This window comes from Mus musculus, chromosome 12 (assembly GCF_000001635.26).
Source record: "Mus musculus strain C57BL/6J chromosome 12, GRCm38.p6 C57BL/6J".
Taxonomy (NCBI): Eukaryota; Metazoa; Chordata; class Mammalia; order Rodentia; family Muridae; genus Mus; species Mus musculus.
In genome coordinates, this window is record NC_000078.6 from 12,479,605 (window position 1) to 12,498,677 (window position 19,073).

The following is a 19,073-nucleotide window of genomic DNA, read 5'->3' on the forward strand; positions in this document are numbered from 1 at the left end:
CCCAGCACCCACATAGTAACTAACAACCATCCATTACTCCAGTTCCAGGGGATCTAACACCCTTTTCTAGCCTCTGCAGGCACCAAGAAGGCATGTGGTATACATACATATACACAAGCAAAACGCTCACACAGACTGAATGAAAACAAAAGAATTTAAAAAATAAAAATTGAAGTCAATTACTCAGTTTGTTTGTCAATTCCCAAGGAGTTCTCTTAATAGTCTAAGCCAAAGAGTTTAGGTCTGCATAGATACTTTATCTCTGAGATTCATATCTTTCTGCTCTTACTGAGGAACTGGGTTTGGTTCCCAGAACTCAAGTCTGGTGGCTCACAACCACCTACAACTCCAGAGATATCCAACACACTCTTCTGGCCTCTGTGGACACTGCACTACAGGCACACATACAATAACTCTCCTCCTCCACACACATACACATAATTAAAGACTAAAAATTAAAACATCTTTTTCAAAAGGCCTTAAGGACCAGAGTGTTTTAAGAGATTGTTTTATGGTTTGAACATGAGATGTCTCCTCTGTGTCTGTTGAAATATTGGTCCGCGACTTGGTCCCAGTTTGGTTTCTGTTGCTCTGATGAATGCCATGACCACAAAACTTGGGTAGGAAGAGATTTACTTGGCTTATACATTTCAGGTCAAAGTCCATCACTGACTGAGGGAAATCAGGGCAGGAACTGAAACAGAGACCATGAAAGAACACTGCTTACTAGCTTGCTCCCCATAGCTTGTTCAACCTGCTTTCTTACAGCACCCAGGCTCACCTGCTCAGAGTTGATGCCACCTCTGGTGCCCCCCTTATCAATTACTAATCAAGAAAATACTGTACAGACTTACCTACAGGCAATCCAAGGGCGGCATTTCATCAACTGAGGTTCTTTTCCCCAGAGAATTCTAACTTATGTAAAATGAACAAAAATATATCCAGGACATGTTGTTTGGGGAGATTTTGGAAACATTGTTTGAGGAAGACCTAGCCGGAGAATCTAGGTCATTGGAGGAGAGCCCTGGTGAGTGTTATCTTGTTCTGTCCTATTCCTGTCTGTCTCTTGCACTTCCTGGGTGCCATGAGGTAAGCAGTTTTGTCCCACCAAGCTTTTACTTCATGAAACACCACCTCACTCCAGGTCCTTCAACAATAAAGCCAGCAACTGTGGACTAAAACCCCAAACCAAGAGCCACAGCAAATATTTTCTTCTTCAAACTATGAAACAGTTATTTTCATTCTTCTCTTTTCAATATGAGATAAATTACGTACAACAACTAAAAAAAGAAAAAAGCTATGTTATGCCATATGGTAGTGTAGGGTAATGAGCTGTGCACAGACAGCCTGGTCCATGGTTGAACACAGACTTTGAACTCCAGTGACCTGGTAGGTGACTTCTGCCTGCAAGGGATGGCAGGTGTTTGGCCCTGGCTCCTGTTGCAGCTACAGCCCCCCTATCCCCCCACAGAAAGGTGTGTGTCCATCAGTCATGTCTGGATCTACCACCACAGTTATCTAGCAATAGCCAGGTAGACCTGGCCCACTATAAAAAGGGCTATTTGCCCCCTCCTCCCTCTCTTACTCTCTTACTCACTTGCTCTTACTCTCTGGCCCCTCTCTTGCCTCTTGCCCTCTTGCTACCCCTCTCTCCACATTCCCTTCCCTCTCATCTCCACGTGGCCATGGCCCTCCTCTACAAACTGAGTTACATTCCCAGCCCATACATCTTAGCATTAGTCCTCTCTGGTCTGTATGTATGTTGCACTTGGTCATTACTGTTCATAATACTAATTTATTATTATAGTTGTTATTTTAACTAGACTAGTGTATTTTTAAAAATATAATTTCTAATTTTACCTTTCCTTTGACAAAATGACAACAAATGTCTTCAGGCATAACCATGTGTGTACTCACAGGCTTTTACAGCACACCCAAGTTCCCAAATAACGACTTGGAGGCTTATTTATGAATCAATGCCTAGGCCATAAGCTTGGCCTTCCCTGACTAGCTGGTAACTTACATGACCAGTCTAAACTATTCTATGTCTGCGAGAAGCCTCATTACCTCTCCTCAGACTCATGTGTCTGACTTCTTCACAATCCAGGACAAATCTCCTCTCTAGGATTATCTTCCAGAATTCCAATCTCCCTGCCAGATATCCCACCTTCTAATCCTGCCTCAGCTCATTGCCAATCAGATCTTTATCAACCAACCAAAGATGGTGGGAAACAATTTTTACATAACATTGAGATTAGAGATGCTTGCCCATGTCAACATCTGGACTGCGAACAGATGCCTGTGCATAGAAATCAGCATCTGAATACACAGTGCACAAGACCAACCTCCAACTCATGTTCTCCTTATACAAATGAAGTTGAAGTTTTTGGATACTGGGAATTCAAGTAGTCTAGAAACCTTAGTGAAAGGCAGCTTTTACATGTGTTGCTACGCTGTAAATGAACTGCACAAAGCACCAACTTCACTACTGCCTCATAAATGTGGGATAAAAACTACTGCAGTTTTACTAATTATGAAAGCATTTCTGAAAAATATTGAGAAGAAATGAATTATCACTCTGTATTACCATTAACAGAGGACAAGTGAGGAAGGTTATTAAAGCAGACGTGACTGTTGTATGTTTTAAAATGACTGCCTTGGTAATAATTAGTTTGATGGTATTTGACAACGATTGAGAAATTTAAAATACCTACACGTGTTCCTTTGATTAGGTAGAATGGACATGTACATTTTTGGAGCGGCATACTTTACTGCATGGATCGAATTTCCTTTCATCAAATGTTTGTAGAGTATTTACCAAGCAATAAATGTTGGTATGTAGAGAGAGATTAGAGAGAAATATAATCATGTTTTCTCTTAAAGAAACTTCCTCTGTAGTGATAGGCTAAGAAACGCTAGCTCTCTATGCTTATAAGGCAGCACTATGGGAGGGATGAATACATCTAATAATAATTGGAGACTGTGGGTTTCCTGGAGGAAAGCTATCTATTTTATTTAGAATACTTTCCAAAAGCCCTTCCCAGAAAGGAAACCCTGTCATTGACAATGACTATTAATAGATTCCATACTCTATGATCTGTGAAAACAATGTTCAAGTTCCAGGCATCTCTGAAGTTCAAGTATCTAGAGCAGATGAGGAGCATATTTACTTACTGAGTCTCTGTTACACTAATGAATTTTATAATTAATTGCACGCCTATACTAGAACACGGGGCAGGGGCTGTCTCAAGTCAACTCAGGAATCTAGAGCTTTGAAATTAGAAATCTAATGGCATCTGAGGCAGGCTGTGAGGAATAAATGCCACCTCGATGTTTGCATATTCAGGATGAATTTCTAACCATGACCCTGTTTAACAATAAATACATCGAACTGTCTATTTAGTTAGGCTGCACACAACGCCGTGCTAAACTGGGTGTTGACTCCATAATCAAAGTCCTGGACAAGTGACATCAGCTCAGGACCCCACATTTGTTTCCTTCATTCCGTAGCCTCTACTTATGATCTAACTTAATATAGTCTGCCTCAGAACCGGCCGTATGGAAGATTGCCTCAAGTCTTTCCTTGAATGCCTCTCACATAACTCACTCATGACCATGGGAGAACAACCAAACTTCCTAAATCAGAAAGTCTACATAAACTTTTTTTTTGGGGGGGGGGGGGGGAGGTCAGATAAAACATAATAAGGACTGCTTTCTCTAGTAGGCTATAGCAGTGTTTCTCAACCTGTGGGTCACAACCCCTTCGGCAAACCTTTATCTCCAAAAAAATATTTACATTATGATTTATAACAGTATCAAAATTACAGCAATGAAATAGGAACAAAAATTATTTTATAGCTGGGCTCCTCATTACAACCTGAGGAGCTATATTAAATGGCGGTAGCATTCAGAAGGTTGAGGAAAAATTGGATTATATTTGAGGTGCCTTAACAGTGGGCCAAATAAAGCTATCTGAAACAAAGTAACTTTTTTTTTCTTTTTTCTTTTTAATTAGGTATTTTCTTCATTTACATTTCCAATGCTATCCCAAAAGTCCCCCATACCCTCCCCCCCCCCACTCTCCTCCCCACCCACTCCCACTTCTTGGCCCTGGCATTCCCCTGTACTGAGGCATATAAAGTTTGCAAGACCAATGGGCCTCTCCAATGATGGCTGACTAGGCCATCTTCTGATACATAAGCAGCTAGAGACACGAGCTCCGGGGTACTGGTTAGTTCATATTGTTGTTCCACCTATAGGGTTGCAGATCCCTTTAGCTCCTTGGGTACTTTCTCTAGCTCTTCCACTGGGGGCCCTGTGATCCATCCAATAGCTGACTGTGAGCATCCACTTCTGTGTTTGTCAAGCCCCGGGATAGCCTCACAAGAGACAGCTATATCAGGGTCCTTCTGATGTGATAGATGATAGAGATGATCCCACAACCAGGAGTCTCTGTTCCGTGGAGCTGTGCAGGAATCTGATCTATGTCTGCTTTCACTGGTGTGGTGACTTCATCTTCATGATCAATTGACTCCCTAGCATGGTGTTTGTATTCTTTCCTATGGGAGTCAATAAAGAAGAGATGAAGAGCAAGTGTTAAGATGTAGACATTGTATACATCAACCTTCACTCCTGTATCTTTGACAGAACTCCGTCGTATACCCTTATTCTGCCAGAGATGCAGAGAAACAGCCCCAACTGGATCAGCTTGTGCCCAAGCAGAACTAAGGCTTCTGTCATAAAAACAGAGAAGGGCTTCTGAGAAACCTTTAGTTGACCTAGCACACTTTCCTACCCTTCTCCAGACTTGTACAAGATGCGCTGTTCTGACAGGAACATTGACCTATTTCAAATAAATCTGTGTACTGAGTTTATATGTGCTGGGTGAAGGCCCATTGTTCTCCCTTGCCTAGATATGGATATACCATAAGAATTGCTACATATTCTCCCTGCCAACAATAAAAAAAATAGATGTTAGTATTTACAACATATTTAAGAAGTAAAAGTTTTTAAATATCATGGCCATAAAACCACAAAGTTATAGGAACTAGGTTTTCTCTAACATTCTAACTCTAATTTCCTCTCACTACAGATTGACCATCTTATAGTCTATCCTGACCAATACTCTCGTAGACCTTTTTTTTCTGTTATCTGAAAACGAAACTATATTTTTCTGATACTTAATAATGATCTTTGACTTCAGAGAAGTTAAATTTATGTATTGTCCAGTTTCTTGTCCTTGGATAACCTGATACTGAGTATAATGCAATGTTTCATGACTAACCAATATCTGAAACACTGTGGTCAGTTTAGTAAATACTAGACTTCTGTGCCAGGAACCACACAAGGAAAACCAAGTGTGTGTGTGTGTGTGTGTGTGTGTGTGTGTGTGTGTGTGTGTGTGTGTGTGTGTGAGATCAATTGAGAAAACATTTTGTTTGGTTCCAAATATCAAATTATTTGTTAGGTCACAAAACTCTACAAATAAAGTCTGGATCGTGTTCTGAGAATTCCTATTTGATTTCATAACAGCGAGCACATACCTGCTCTTTGACGGACAGCAAGCATCCTAATCTATTAAACAGGTCTGCCGATCGCTCCCTCCATGGGGCCAGGATGCAATTTGCTAGCAAATTGGAATCAGAATTGGGTTTTTAAAGAAAGCCTTCCCACAGTTGTAAACATCCTTAATTTTTACAGCAACACATTGACTTCAAACCGGACTCCTAATTATTGCAATATTTTTTTAAAAGCCTGTATTGTAGATTCTGCAAAGTTCAGACATCTGCTTCAAATCCAGAAGTTTCTTTCCTTTTTCAAAAAAGGTTGCCCTCCTCCAATTAGCCTCGGCAGAGCAGCGGGAGCAAGTGGAGTTCTGTGGATGGGGTTTCATGTTTACTGGGTACATTCCAGCCTCACCCGCCTTTTCCCACATGGGACCATAATAACCACTTTGCCTGTTGGGCCCAAGACCAAATGGCCTTTGAAGTACAAAGGGATACATTCTGAGTCTTTTTAAAATATACTCTTGCAAATCTTCTGGTTTATCATAAATAAAGGCAGTTTACCTAAGACAATGCATTCCTTTACATTTCCGTTTTAAGTATGAGTACCGGAAATAAATTTCAAATACTGGTGGGAGAAAGCTCATGTCGGTGTTGCCATGGAGGCTGATCTCTGCACATCAGAAGCATGAAAATCTGAAGGCTGCTTAGTTGGAGCTGGTGGTTAAAACAGCAACTGTTATTATCCCAAACCAAGAGGAGGGTGGTAATGATGATGACCACGGACCCTTAAATGTGTCTTTCATCCTCAATAATTTCAAAGCTCCCAGTAAGTGGCCTCACATGAAGTGCCAGCGTGGCTAAGTGAATGAGTCCAACTGAAGTCTACCCCCTGCACTAAAGAAATCATAGGTTGGGATTGCAGAAAATTTGTATGTTACTTAGATGTCAACTTTATTACTTAATGTGAATGACTTTAGGTGAGGTTGGTACTTTCTGGGTTCAGCACGTATCTGTCTCAGGACTCATTTTCTCCATCTGAGAAGCTGGGATATTGGGGTTTTGAAGGTCAATACCTCTCATCACTCCATCTCTCACTTCAGAACCAATTGTTTACAGGTGAGCAGAGAATATGTCACAGGTACAATGCCTTTGAAGTTCAAGATACACTTTGTCAAGATAGACATGTCTACCAGGTGGTTTCTACCTGTGGGCCTAGAGCCCAGAGGAAAATCTAGGCTACAACTGAGTGTGTTGTTAAAAATCATCAGTTTAAGGCTGGTTAAATTACAAAGACATAAAATACTCCTTAGAGTTCTGGATGTAGGAAAGGTCAATGCCAAGGTATCAGCATCTAACATGCACTTCCTTGCTCTGTCACAGCAAAATGTAAAAGTGAAAGAAAACATGCGTGTAGGAGAGAAGCAAGAGGAGCCTGCATGCTTCCATAAGATGGTAATTAGTTTTCATTTTTTTAAAAAATTCAGTTTAAATTCTATCATTGAAATTTGGAATAGAGAGGAGATATACAAGTTTTCCTAAAGACTGAGAAAAATGGGTAGAGATGCAGATCAGAGTATAAGAAGTAGAGGCTATAACCAGAGTCAAAGAAGGGGTTCTATCAGATACATGCTTTGGCTGGGAGACAGTATTTGAAAGCAACCTTGCTACCTCCACACAGTCTACCAGTGCTTTCTCAAGACCCATTGACAAGATCTCTTCTGTCTCATGTGTCTGGCTTGCTACCTCCCTGTTGACTTCAGCTCCTGCCCTGTTGAGAACTTGTGACCTCAGCACTGATATGTCAAAATGCTATATAAACATGACTCCTACTCCATTGCCTAAAATCTCCCCAATTTAGCAGTAGTATTCAGTTCTCTGGCTTAGTTTGATGTTATTAGGAACACTCGCAATAATTGGTCCTTACTGTCCTGAGGAAGAGCCCAAATCCATAGCTAGTCTGTCTTATCCTCTATTCCAAACCTGCTCCCACTATGTACTGCAGCATTTCCTATCAGTCTGTCACCTGCTGGCTGTATAATTGTCACCAATTTCCAAGACTTAGTTCCCTCTTGTGTAAAATTGAGATAACAGGACCTGTGATCATTAGCTACAAGGGAAATAGATCAGGATGCTGCCTAAGCCATATCAACACTCCTTACTTCTCTCCTGTACATTCTATTTTCCCTGTCCTTCCTTCCTCTTTTCTTCTACCTCCCTCCCCACTCTCTCCTTCCTTTCCAATCTTTCAGGATAAATATCACTTAAAAGCTACTCAGCATTGTGGAAAGAACACAACTGAAGATACAGATGGACTCTGTGCTCAAGGAGCTCAAAGGCTTTGGACAAGCTAGAATAGGTACATTCAAAAGGCTGGCCACTAAAGAGCATCATCACACTGTGGTGACAGGGAGGAGGGGATGACTGTGGGAGAACTGGCAATGCTCCTGGGATCTTGCAGAACCAAAGAGATTTAAATTCATCCTGCAAAGCTATGAAAAGCCGGGGCTTCATGGGAGGCTGCATAGGCTGAGGAACTTCACCGTTGAAGACCCTAGAAACATGGAGATCACAGAAAATGAGTCCGGGTCCCAAAGCCTTAATAAACAGCTGCTTCTTTCTGAACAGGAAGCCATAGGAGAAGTCTTGGGGAAATTTGGCTCACTTTTCACAGCCCAAACATGTTACCTTTCCTGTATTTTTTTAGTACAAATTTAACTAGAAATTGAGGGTCAATACCCACTCCTTGACACCATGTCTCAGTACCTGAGGGAAAGCATTACTAATATAGTCATATTCAGAGAACATGACATCATCTATGACCCTACAAATCTCAAATTGGAAGTGACAGTTGAATTTTAACACATTGTCATCTTAGAAAAAGTTAACCCAAACATTCAGTTTCTCGATCATTGTCAAAACAATCCTTCCAAAAGAATGGATACATAAAAGCACATTCTCACACACATCTTTTCTTGAATGATCACAATGCTCCTAAGTTGTCACAACCACTGTCTTCTTTGTACAGATAAGGACACTGAGGCTAAGAGATTTGGGAGTGCCTGGCCTAAGGTGACACTGCCAGCTAGAAGCTGGGCAAGGCTCCCAGCTCCAGAGGCACCTGCACCTCCTTACAAAACCAATCACTTGGCTGCAGCTGTTAGAAGCTTTGGTCCTAAGAGTTATCTATCCTCATGCATAGAAATTCTGAGGGCATTTCTTTCTGGTGATAAACAGGCAGTGTTATGGGATAGCTGTGTGTCTTGGCTTATCAGTTTCACAGCATGGTACTAGTCTGGCTGTGCAGGCTTTAATGGAGTCTAACAGCAACTGAGAACACTGAGCCTCCATGCTGTCTGACGAGAGAATTTCTATGCATCCTCCACAGGCCATTTCAGTCATGCATGTTTTAACACATGGGACAGTGAATGCCAACATTTAGGAAGCAAGTATCTTTTCCAAGGTACACCATGTTCTATGACATCACAGCGATGGTGGGTCTTCTCGCCTTAAGCCCGGGAAGTGACTGATTTCATTTCTCTTTCTTTCTTTTTCCATTAACTTGATTAACTCTGTTGGTCTTCCTGTAGAGTCCCTACCACCTCCTGGTCCCTCAATCCTTCCCTCAACTCTTCCATAAGACTCCCCAAGCTCGATGCAATGTTTGTGGATCTCTGCATCTGCTTTGGTCAGCTGCTAGATGAAGTCTATCAGAAGACAGGTTATGTTACAGTCTACAGCATAGCAGAGTATTTTTAACAGTGTCAGGTATTGGTTCTTGCTCACATGACAGGTCTCAAGTTGGACAGTCATTGGTTGGGCATTCCCTTAGCCTCTGGTCCATTTTTATATTTGCACTTTTTGTAGGCAGGATACATTTTGAGTCAAAGTTTTCGCAGATTGGTTGGTTTCCTTATCCCTCCATTGGGAGTTCTGCCTGGCTACAGGAGGTGGCCACTTCATGCTCCATATCCCCCACTGCAGGGAGGGGAGAGGGGCATATTTTACTTTCTTACTATATAATTTTTTGCTTAAAAAAAAAACCAAACCAAGAAGCATGTAATATATGGCTCCTGTATAACTGTTACTCTAAGACTTCTATGGTAAAATTGCAATTAGAAGTTCCTTCCATATAATGTGATATATAAGAAGATTTGGGTCGGTGTAGAGTTTTTCCAAGGAAATAAAAATGAGAAGGGTTGGGAATCATAGCTGGAGTTATAGAGCAGAGAAAGGCGAAGTTCACAGGGATAAAGGAACAGGGAGCACCTGACTTCTACAGCTATGATGGAGAAGAGGAGCAATCAAAGCCTGACGCACACGTGTGATAAAAATCACAGGGAAGCCGGCATAAAAGGGGATTCCGTAACACAGCAAAGGCTGTGTGCACCTATTAACATAATGCTTAAAGTTTTAATTTGAGAATATGATAAGAGTAGGAGAAAAGGGATATAAACAGTGAAGGGGTTGAAGTATCCCTATTTTCAGAAAACATGATTCTATACTTAGAAATGCTAAAGATTCCACCAAAATAACTCGTAAACCTGGCCATCACTGCTAGTGTAACAGCAAGACACAAAGTCAACAGACAGGAATCCATAGCTTTTCTATATTCCAATAATGCAGTCACCAAAAAAGGTAAACCAGAGGAGGAATCCCATTCATAGTACTTCAAAAACAATTACTAGAATTAGTCTACCCAAGTAGGTGACATGTCTCCACAATAATACCTTTTTAAAATCTGAAGAAAGAAGTTGAAGAAGATTCTAGAAGATGGAAAGACATGTTCTACTTACGTATCAGCAAAACTTATCATGAAAAAGTGACTATACTTTCAAACGAAATCTACAGATTCCGTGCAATCTTCATAAGAATGTCACTAAACTTACATAAAGAACTAGGAAAAAAATCCTGAAATTGATATGGAACCCTAAAGGACCTTAAATAGCGAACATAATTCTGAGTGGAAAGAGCAATTCTGGAAGAGGTATCCCATTTCCTGGATCTCAAATTATGTTACAGAGCCATGGTGTCAAAATGGTACTGGCACAAAGACTAACACACAAGCACACACACACACACACACACACACACACACACACACAGAGAAACCAATGGAAAAGCAATAGTGAACCCTGAAATAATCCCTGGCAGCTATGTCTTGCTAACTTTTAAGTAAGATGCCAAAAACGGAGTTTTAGGGGGAAAAAAACCCAGCCTCTTCAACAAATGGTGCTATAAAGCCTGGATATCCATCTGTAGAAGAATAAAATTATACCCCTATCTTTCACACTGTTTAAAAAAATCAGTTTGAAATGGATTACATACTTTAATGTAAGACCTGAAACATTGAAACTGTTAGAGAAAAACATAGGAAAAATACTTCAAATATAAGCATAGGCAAAGGCTTTCTGAAACTGAAACTCATAGCCTAGCAAATAATAGCAAGTTGAATATGACTCCTTGAAAATAGACAGCTTCTGTGTGGTAGAGGAAGCAGAGCGCTTACAGAACGGAGAGAACGTTTGCCAACTATACACCCAACAGACAATTTCTAGATAAAGTTTATAAAGGACTATAAAAATTAACTACACACCCCAAATTACCAAAAAGAAAACGTACAAATGACCAGTAAATTTAGGAAGAAACGCTGAACATTCTCATCTCTCAGTGGAACTCAAATTCAAACTACTCCAACAGTCCATTTCTCTCCAACCAGGATCGGGACAACCAAGTAAACAAATTATGTTAAAGATACAAGGGAAGTGGTGACCTTCTGCATAGCTTGTTGGCAAGGGGGATCCATCAAGAAACTAAAACTAAATGTGATACACCTATGCCTCCTCTAAGTACAGATAAATATGCTGAAGTCAGCAAGCCACAGAGACTCTTGTACATGCATGTTTATTGTTACACTATTCCAAGCAGCGATGACATGTAACCAGTCTAGGTACACATAATGTATACAGATGAACACATAAAGAAATTGTGATATATGCATCCACACAACAGACTCACTCAGTTGCTAAGGGACTTTTGTCATTTGTCAGAAAATGGGTGAAACCAGAGGTCATGTTAAGCAAAATATGCCAGGCTCAGAAAGATAAATATTACGTGTTTCCTCTCATAAGCGGAATCTAGATTTCATGTAAATGGGCTGGTGTGTGAAATGTGAGTAGGAGCAGAGATTTGTGTAAGGGAAAGGAGGCTTAAAAGAAAGGAAGAAAAAGAGAGTAATCAGGGCAGGTGAAATACAAATAGAATATTTTCTTTCACGTGAAGAATCTAGATTTAACAATACTTTCACATATATACATACAATATAAAAACTAAGAAGGAATTATTTTGGAGAGAAAAGGCCAGAGGAAGGAGAATGGGAATGCATGCTGATGAGGAGGTGAATGTTAGCTGTGTGTGTGTGTGTGTGTGTGTGTGTGTATGTGTGTGTGAAATGTTGCAATACAATAGTTTATAAATGAAAATATTTTAAAATGTAAAGAAGTTATTATAAGTTTAAGCACCAAAAACATGATCCTCACCACTTCTGTGGATGATAAACTTTGCTACAAATCTCTCTCCAAACAGCTTGCCTGGAACAGGAGGATCCATTTACAAGAAAATCCTTCATATGTCACCAAGTTAGTAGTGGCTAGAGTTGAGAGATCTCCGTTCTTGCAAGAAGGCCATTCTATGAGGGTCAGTGACCTCAGATGTGGAAGCTCTGTCTTCCATCGGAGCCAGGGATCCAAGATGAGTTCACTGTCTTCTAAGACCCATAGTCAAGGTTCACACTATTATACTTACAAGTTTCAGTGGGTTGGTCCTCTTCCAAGTTGGAAAAGGCAATACACAAACATGAATGTCAGATGCAGGCATCACTGAGGCCTTCTATAACTAGGCTATCTACTATGCTTCTTCAAACCTCCTTGCCACCCATTTATTCATGTCTTACTCTCATGTAATGCCCTCTTCTGCACACTCTTCCACTAACACATCCTATTATATGTATTATCAGTTCCATGTCCAAGAACTGATGGTATAAATCAAATTCAGATGCAAATAAATCTACCTAGATCTTTTACAGTTCCTTTTACCTCATGACTTAAAGACACTCGTCATCTCTCTCCCCACCAACATACAGAAACGGAATGAACATTATAGGTACCTTGCCCAGTCAAAGGAGTATTGAAGCACAAATGAATGACCAATTCAGACCAATTCTGGAATTCAACAGACTCTTACTGTAAGTTCCTCAAGGGCTAAGGAAATGACTCAATGGTTAAAGCACTTGCCACGTAAGATGAAAACCTGAGTTTGGATCCCAGAAATCATTATAAGTGTCAGGTAGGTGTAGCTGCCCAACTGTAATTCCAGCCCCAGAAAATGGAGACTTTGAGAGCAACCATATCAACAAGCTCTGAATTTGATTGAGATACCCTGCCTCAATGAATAAGGTTGGGGAAGAATGAAAGATTATTCCTAACAACAACCAAAAATGTACATGCATACCCCCACATATGTGCAACCACCTACATGCAAAATCATGCACATAGTGCACTCACACGAGTGGGGAGAGAGGGGAGAGGGGAGAGGGGAGAGGGGAGAGGGGAGAGGGGAGAGGGGAGAGAGAGGTACCAGGTAGGACTTGGTTCTACACTTACCTTAGGGCACTGATCTATGCCATTTATATCCACTCTCTGAGTTCTTACTTCCACCCACTCATGCTTCCTTCACATGAAATGCAGTGTATTCTATTCTGGAGTAGAGCACTGTGCACGGTCTGTTTCTGCCTTTAAAAGCTTGGTGACCAACAACCTCTCCACATTTTGTACCATCTTCCTTTTCATGCAAGCTTCACTGTGTTTCTGCCAGTACAACTATGTTTAAAAAACAAAACAAAACAAAACAAAACAGAACAAAACAAAACAAAACAAAAACTTCACAGTTCTCCTATGCATCTGTCTCTTGCTATGTGGACCTCTCTGGAGGGTTGCTGGTATGAGCTGACCTGACAACAGGTGTTTATTCCTAGAGCAACTGATTTAAAGGTGGTAGCACATGTTTATGGTCAGGCCTTATGCTGTAATTCTTGCAACACTTGGTTGTTTATAGGGACTAGCCCTATTCAGTGTTGGAAGATTATGAAGACATGATTATTGATAGCTAATAAATGGGGATGACTGTTTTAGGAGCTGGCTATCATATTGTGCAAGGTTCTATGGGCAAATAAGTAGCATTTAGATAAGTGCTATGGCATGAACATTTTTGTTTCCTGACTCATATACTAAGATTCTAACCCCCAAGTTGACTCAAAAAATTACTGCATGGTGAAGTAGTAAAATTAAGACCATATGACTCTATTGATTACTTTTCTTGTTGTTGTGATCAAATATCTAACAAGAATCTATTTAAAGAAGAAATGACTTAATTTGGCATATAGTTGGATGGAATATAGTTCGTGGTGGGGAAGGAATGATAACAGATGGCTCTGTGGCAGCCGCTTGCTCACAACCTAGCAGATCAGGAGGCAAAGATGGGGAAGGAAATAGGACTACACCTTAAGCCTCGAGGCCCACCCTCTGCTGGCCACCTTCCTCTCTAGGTTCACCACTAGGTTCCACAACCTCTTCATACTATACCACCAGATCTGTTTAAACCACAGGTCTTAAAACATGAGCTTGTGAAAGAAATTTTATATCCAAACCATCAGAGAATTAAACCATCAGAGAGATCTAGAATTACAAGTATTCTTTATCTGGCAGAGATGGTTTCTTTATAAGGAAGAAATGTTCAAGTCCCCTCCTCTTCCTTCCCAATACATCTTCTCTGCTCCTCTAGCCCCTTCTTCATTCTCCTAACCTTCCCTCTTTCTGTCTCTTATTGAAGACATGATGAGAAGTTAGCTTCTGCAAGCTGGTTAGAGAGACATCATCAGGCTTGCTGACAGGAGCCTGATATACCTGTCTCCTGAGTGTCTTTGCCAGTGCCTGACAAATACAGAAGTGGATGCTCACAGCTATCCATTGGACTGAGCACAAGGTCCCCAGTGGAGGAGCTAGAGAAAGGACCCAAGGAGCTGAAGGGGTTTACAGCCCCATAGGAGGAACAACAATATGAACCAACCAGTACCCACAGAGCTCCCAGGGACTAAACCACCAACCAAAGACTATACATGGAGGGACTCAAGGCTCCAGCCGCATATGTAGCAGAGGATGGCCTTGTGGGACATCAATGAGAAGAGAGGCCCTTGGTCTTATGAAGGCTCAATAACTCAGTGTAGGGAAATGCCAGGACAGGGAATCAGGAAAGGGTGGATTAGTGAGCAGGGGTAGAGGGGATGGGGTGGGAGTGGGGGGTTGGAGGGGAAATGAGGAAAGGGTATAAATTTGAAATGTAAATAAAGAAAATATCTATTAATAAAAAATTAAAATGAAAAAAAAAGGAATGTTTTCAGCCATTCTTATGGTCTAAGAAAAAAAGTCCTCAAAGCAACTATTACTATGGTCTAGAATACAACATAAACAATGGTTTGTCGGACAGGAAGAAAACAGCAGGCACCTGAGTTATTTTTAAGAGAGGTCTACAAACAAACTAGACTAGAACAGTGTGTAATATAAGAATTCAGATGACAGGAGAGTGAGAGGTAATTCAGGCATGTACCAGACTGGAGGACATTGGTATCCCAAGTTAGGTAGTAATGCACACACACACACATACACACAGAGAGAGATTTTATTTATTCCAGTGGCATATTGTGTTGGTTCCTAGTTCCATAGGTCCCATTACCTAAGTGGTCACAGCTGTGACTACACATTTACAATCATATATATTCACCCGTTTTAAAAAAAAAAGTTAGTAGAGGCAGAGGACAAGCTCAGTAGACAAAAAAGTTGCACTAGGATGCAATCCCGAAGAACTCAGAAAAAATGTCCAGACTCCTCATTAAAAACTGTGGTGTGGGGCTAGGCAGTGGTGGCACACACCTTTAATCCCAGCACTTGGGAGGCAGAGGCAGGTGGATTTCTGAGTTCAAGGCCAGCCTGGTCTACAGAATGAGTTCAGGACAGAGCCAGGGCTACATAGAGAAACCTTGTCTCGAAAAACCAAACCAAACAAACAAAAACAACAAAAATAAAACTGTGGTGTAGTCTACAGCCCAAGTAGGATGAGGCCAATGGAGGGAGAAGGATCCCAGGGGCGTGTTAGCTGTACACATAGCTACAGGTTCAGCACAAGAGCACCAGGCACGGGAATAACATGGAAAGAGATAGAATACGATGCACAAGTTATTCCTTCAGCCTCCGAGAGTACACAGGCCACACACCAGCTCATGCACACGTTCATATACTACTCACACATATAATACACACACACACATATTCATACATAGGCGCATATAAAATAAAACAAATTTAACTTAAGAAGGTGTATGCCTCTTCACATATTTATATACTTGTTTTTATAAATATTACTTTTATCAATTTTCTTAATTTGCTGTGAGCTTGATGAATGTCTGATAAAGTGCATTTGCAATAACAAACTCGAGAGAAAGAAACAGACATTCTAGTGTTCCCCCATGCTACTAAAGATCACTTCACACAATCGCAGTGATCATCTTCCAGATTAGCTCCAAGAAATATATTTATTTAACCCATTAATTTTGTAGATTTGAACCCATCAAAGTATGCATACGTGGGAAAAGCATGCTTTTGCCATGAAGTGACTGAGGCTATGCTGAAGAGGTAAGCAAGAGTATTCTAGTTGGCTGTTGTGAGTATTTCAGAGGCTGACTGATGGGTATAGGGCAAGGGGCTGTGGTGGCAATAGGCCTCCCTGCTTAGCTGGGCAGGGAGAGGGGCTGCAAGGCTGACCTCAGGTCTCTTTTCCCTTTAATGTGGAAACAAAGACAGTGCTCCCAGCCTTCACCATTCCAACTTCACTCTTAGGGGGTCTCTCTGTGAGGGAAACTGTCAGCCAGAGTGGGCTATGCTCCTCACTTAAGGACCAACTATGTTAATAGCATCTCTATTTTTGTGTCAAAAAGTCATTTTGGAATTTAGAAGAAACTGTGGAATTGCCTGAACTCCATACCAAAAGCACATCTGGATTCATTTTTGTTCTTTTTAAGCACAGTTCACATGTTAACATAGAGAGGGAGGCCAGGAAGACAGCCTGCATACCCTACTTTATGTAAGACTGTCCTGGCTTAAGCTCTCGTATGTAACTACATTTCCTTATGAACTGTACTTAATTTTTTGATCATGCACAAATACTTCTGAGCTGGCAAAATTTGATGGGCTCTTGGTGACAGCATTCCCTGATGCCTATTGGGTATTCAGTAGTCAATGTCAATACCTACTGTAAGCTATAGTGCCAACACAGCTGCTTCCTAAAAGAGAACTGCCATGCCCTTTACAAAATGGGTATGTTCTAGTGGAGCAGAAGATGGGAATATGACAAAGAGGGATGTTTAAAACACCAAAGCCATGCTTAGGAGCAGTTGACACACAAAGGTATCCCAAGAGTCACCACAAGGCAAGGGTGCCTCAGCTCTCACGCCTGGCTGTCCCTTGATAACACTGATGTTTTATCAGTGTGGGCTCAGTTTTTCCTTTGGTTAAACTTCCCCCTCACCACATTGGGTGAAGCCATTGTCCTCAGAAGGAAGAGTGATGTAGTGGGGGTGTGGGGGTAACCACTTCTTTGGGTGGGTTGATTGTGGCCAATTATTCCTGGGCCCAAAGCGAAGCCAAAGAGTGGCTGTGAAGAAAGCAACCATTCTCACGAGTCATGAATCATGTTTTTGGCTTGTCAAGGGCAGTTGACAGAGGGAAGATGCCTGTTCCTTTCACGGCAGGATGCCAGAACTCATAACTCTTTGAGGCTGAAGTGCTGCGGTTCCTGTGGGGCCATTCAGAAGCAGGGAGACTGGTTGTCCTCACCCTCTTGCTTTGTGGCCGCTGTTGGGAGTGCCAGTTTGGGCTGGCGCAATGCCTGGTGGCTCCTAACCCATCTATTTCTTTAGCCAACTCAGAATTCTGGCCAGTAAGACGAAAGCCCTCATTTCTCAGCAGCCTTTTCATGCTCTGCGGCTTGGGAGGGGGCTCGGTGTGAAGTCCTTGCTCTTTTGGGTGGTGACCCGGGCCTAGAGTTTACCTGATATGTGCTCTAGCATCTCCCAATTTGTACTGCTAAGAGCAAAAGTCCACTCTGTAGAAGTGATATGTGTCCGTGGCATCTAGCCCACCACTGCTCCCAGTGTAGTGCACTTGACTCTTTTTAGAGAGGAAAGAACAAACCCAGTAGATGGGACACAATGTATTAACATCTCGGTAGGCAAGATAAAATAGCTGAGCTTGCTGGTAGGCTCAGTTGCCACACGGGGAGGCTGGAGGAAGAGAGTGGTGAGTCAGAAAATCATGGAGATAAAAGGGGTGACCAGGGCTTTGTTTCCAATCCCACTACATATGACAAGCATTTGGAGAGTATATCATTTCTCTAACCCTAGGCTTCCTCAGAGTGAGTGGGAACAACATTTGGATCTTGTTGACTTATAATGTGCATTTCATGAGATAAACACATGAGAAACAGTACAATTTATGGCCTAAAGTATGACTCAGAGAGTATAGTTTCTGTGGTATACTTGTGTTCCACCCCTGAGGAACGGGGTTTAGTCTTCTGCGCTCTGATAAACTGAATTGTGACTGAAAAGTACGTGTCCTAAGGCTGGAGGATACCCCAGGCCAGTTTCCATGGTAATGCAAAACAGACTTGTACAACTTATATAAGATTCCAGATAACCCAAAGAGAATTCTATCCAACCCAATCATTGACTCTACTTCTACACTTATTCCTTTTGACAGGGATTTTTTTCTCTAGTCTCCTAAAATTAGTATTTTCAACTGGAATTAGTACCTCCAAACTTGCCTGCTTTTGAGAATCTTCTCCTGTGTTACAATTGTGTTTGCCTCACTATGTGTCATGCCAGCACTGGGAGAGTCTTCTGTGTTCCAGTCATGTTTATTTCACAGACACATCAGTTGCTAGGGGCTGCGTTTTCCCTAGGGGAGGAATGCACACACACACACACACACACACACACACACACACACACACACACACACACACTACACCAGCTCAGGCTGAAGAGATGACTCCGCAGTTAAGAGCACTTGCAGCTCTGTCATGAGGTCTGGAATTCAGATGCTTCCACTCATATCAGCCAGTTTGCAAGTGCCTGTTTCCCTAGCTTCCATGGATCCAATGCCTTTTCCTAGCCTAAACACACACACACACACACACACACACACACACACACACACTTTCAAATATTTGAAAAATGAATCTTAAACAGTTGAGCCTCCATGTCTCTTCTAAGCATTTTAGTAGGGGTATCAAGAAATTAATATATATAATTATAACATGATATGATATGATATGATATGATATGATATGATATGACATAGAGAGTTGTTATCTCAGAAACATACAAGGGTGGGATGTGAAATGCACTAAGGACCACAGCAGGTCTAACAGCAAGTAAACTCTGCTTCATCCTAAGTTCCTGGC

The 19,073-nt window shown here is 41.4% G+C and overlaps 1 long non-coding RNA gene across 4 annotated transcripts in view; it reads left to right on the forward strand.

The window, feature by feature from the left end:
• Gm34489 overlaps positions 1-19,073 on the forward strand; it is a 103,449-nt gene that overhangs the window by 58,564 nt on the left and 25,812 nt on the right. The window contains exon 1 of one of the 4 annotated variants that reach the window (XR_381258.1): positions 16,170-16,246. The exons of the other annotated variants lie outside the window; for them this stretch is intronic. This is a non-coding gene — a long non-coding RNA (predicted gene, 34489). Of the gene's footprint in view, positions 1-16,169; positions 16,247-19,073 lie in introns of those variants that run through there. 4 annotated transcript variants of the gene reach the window in all.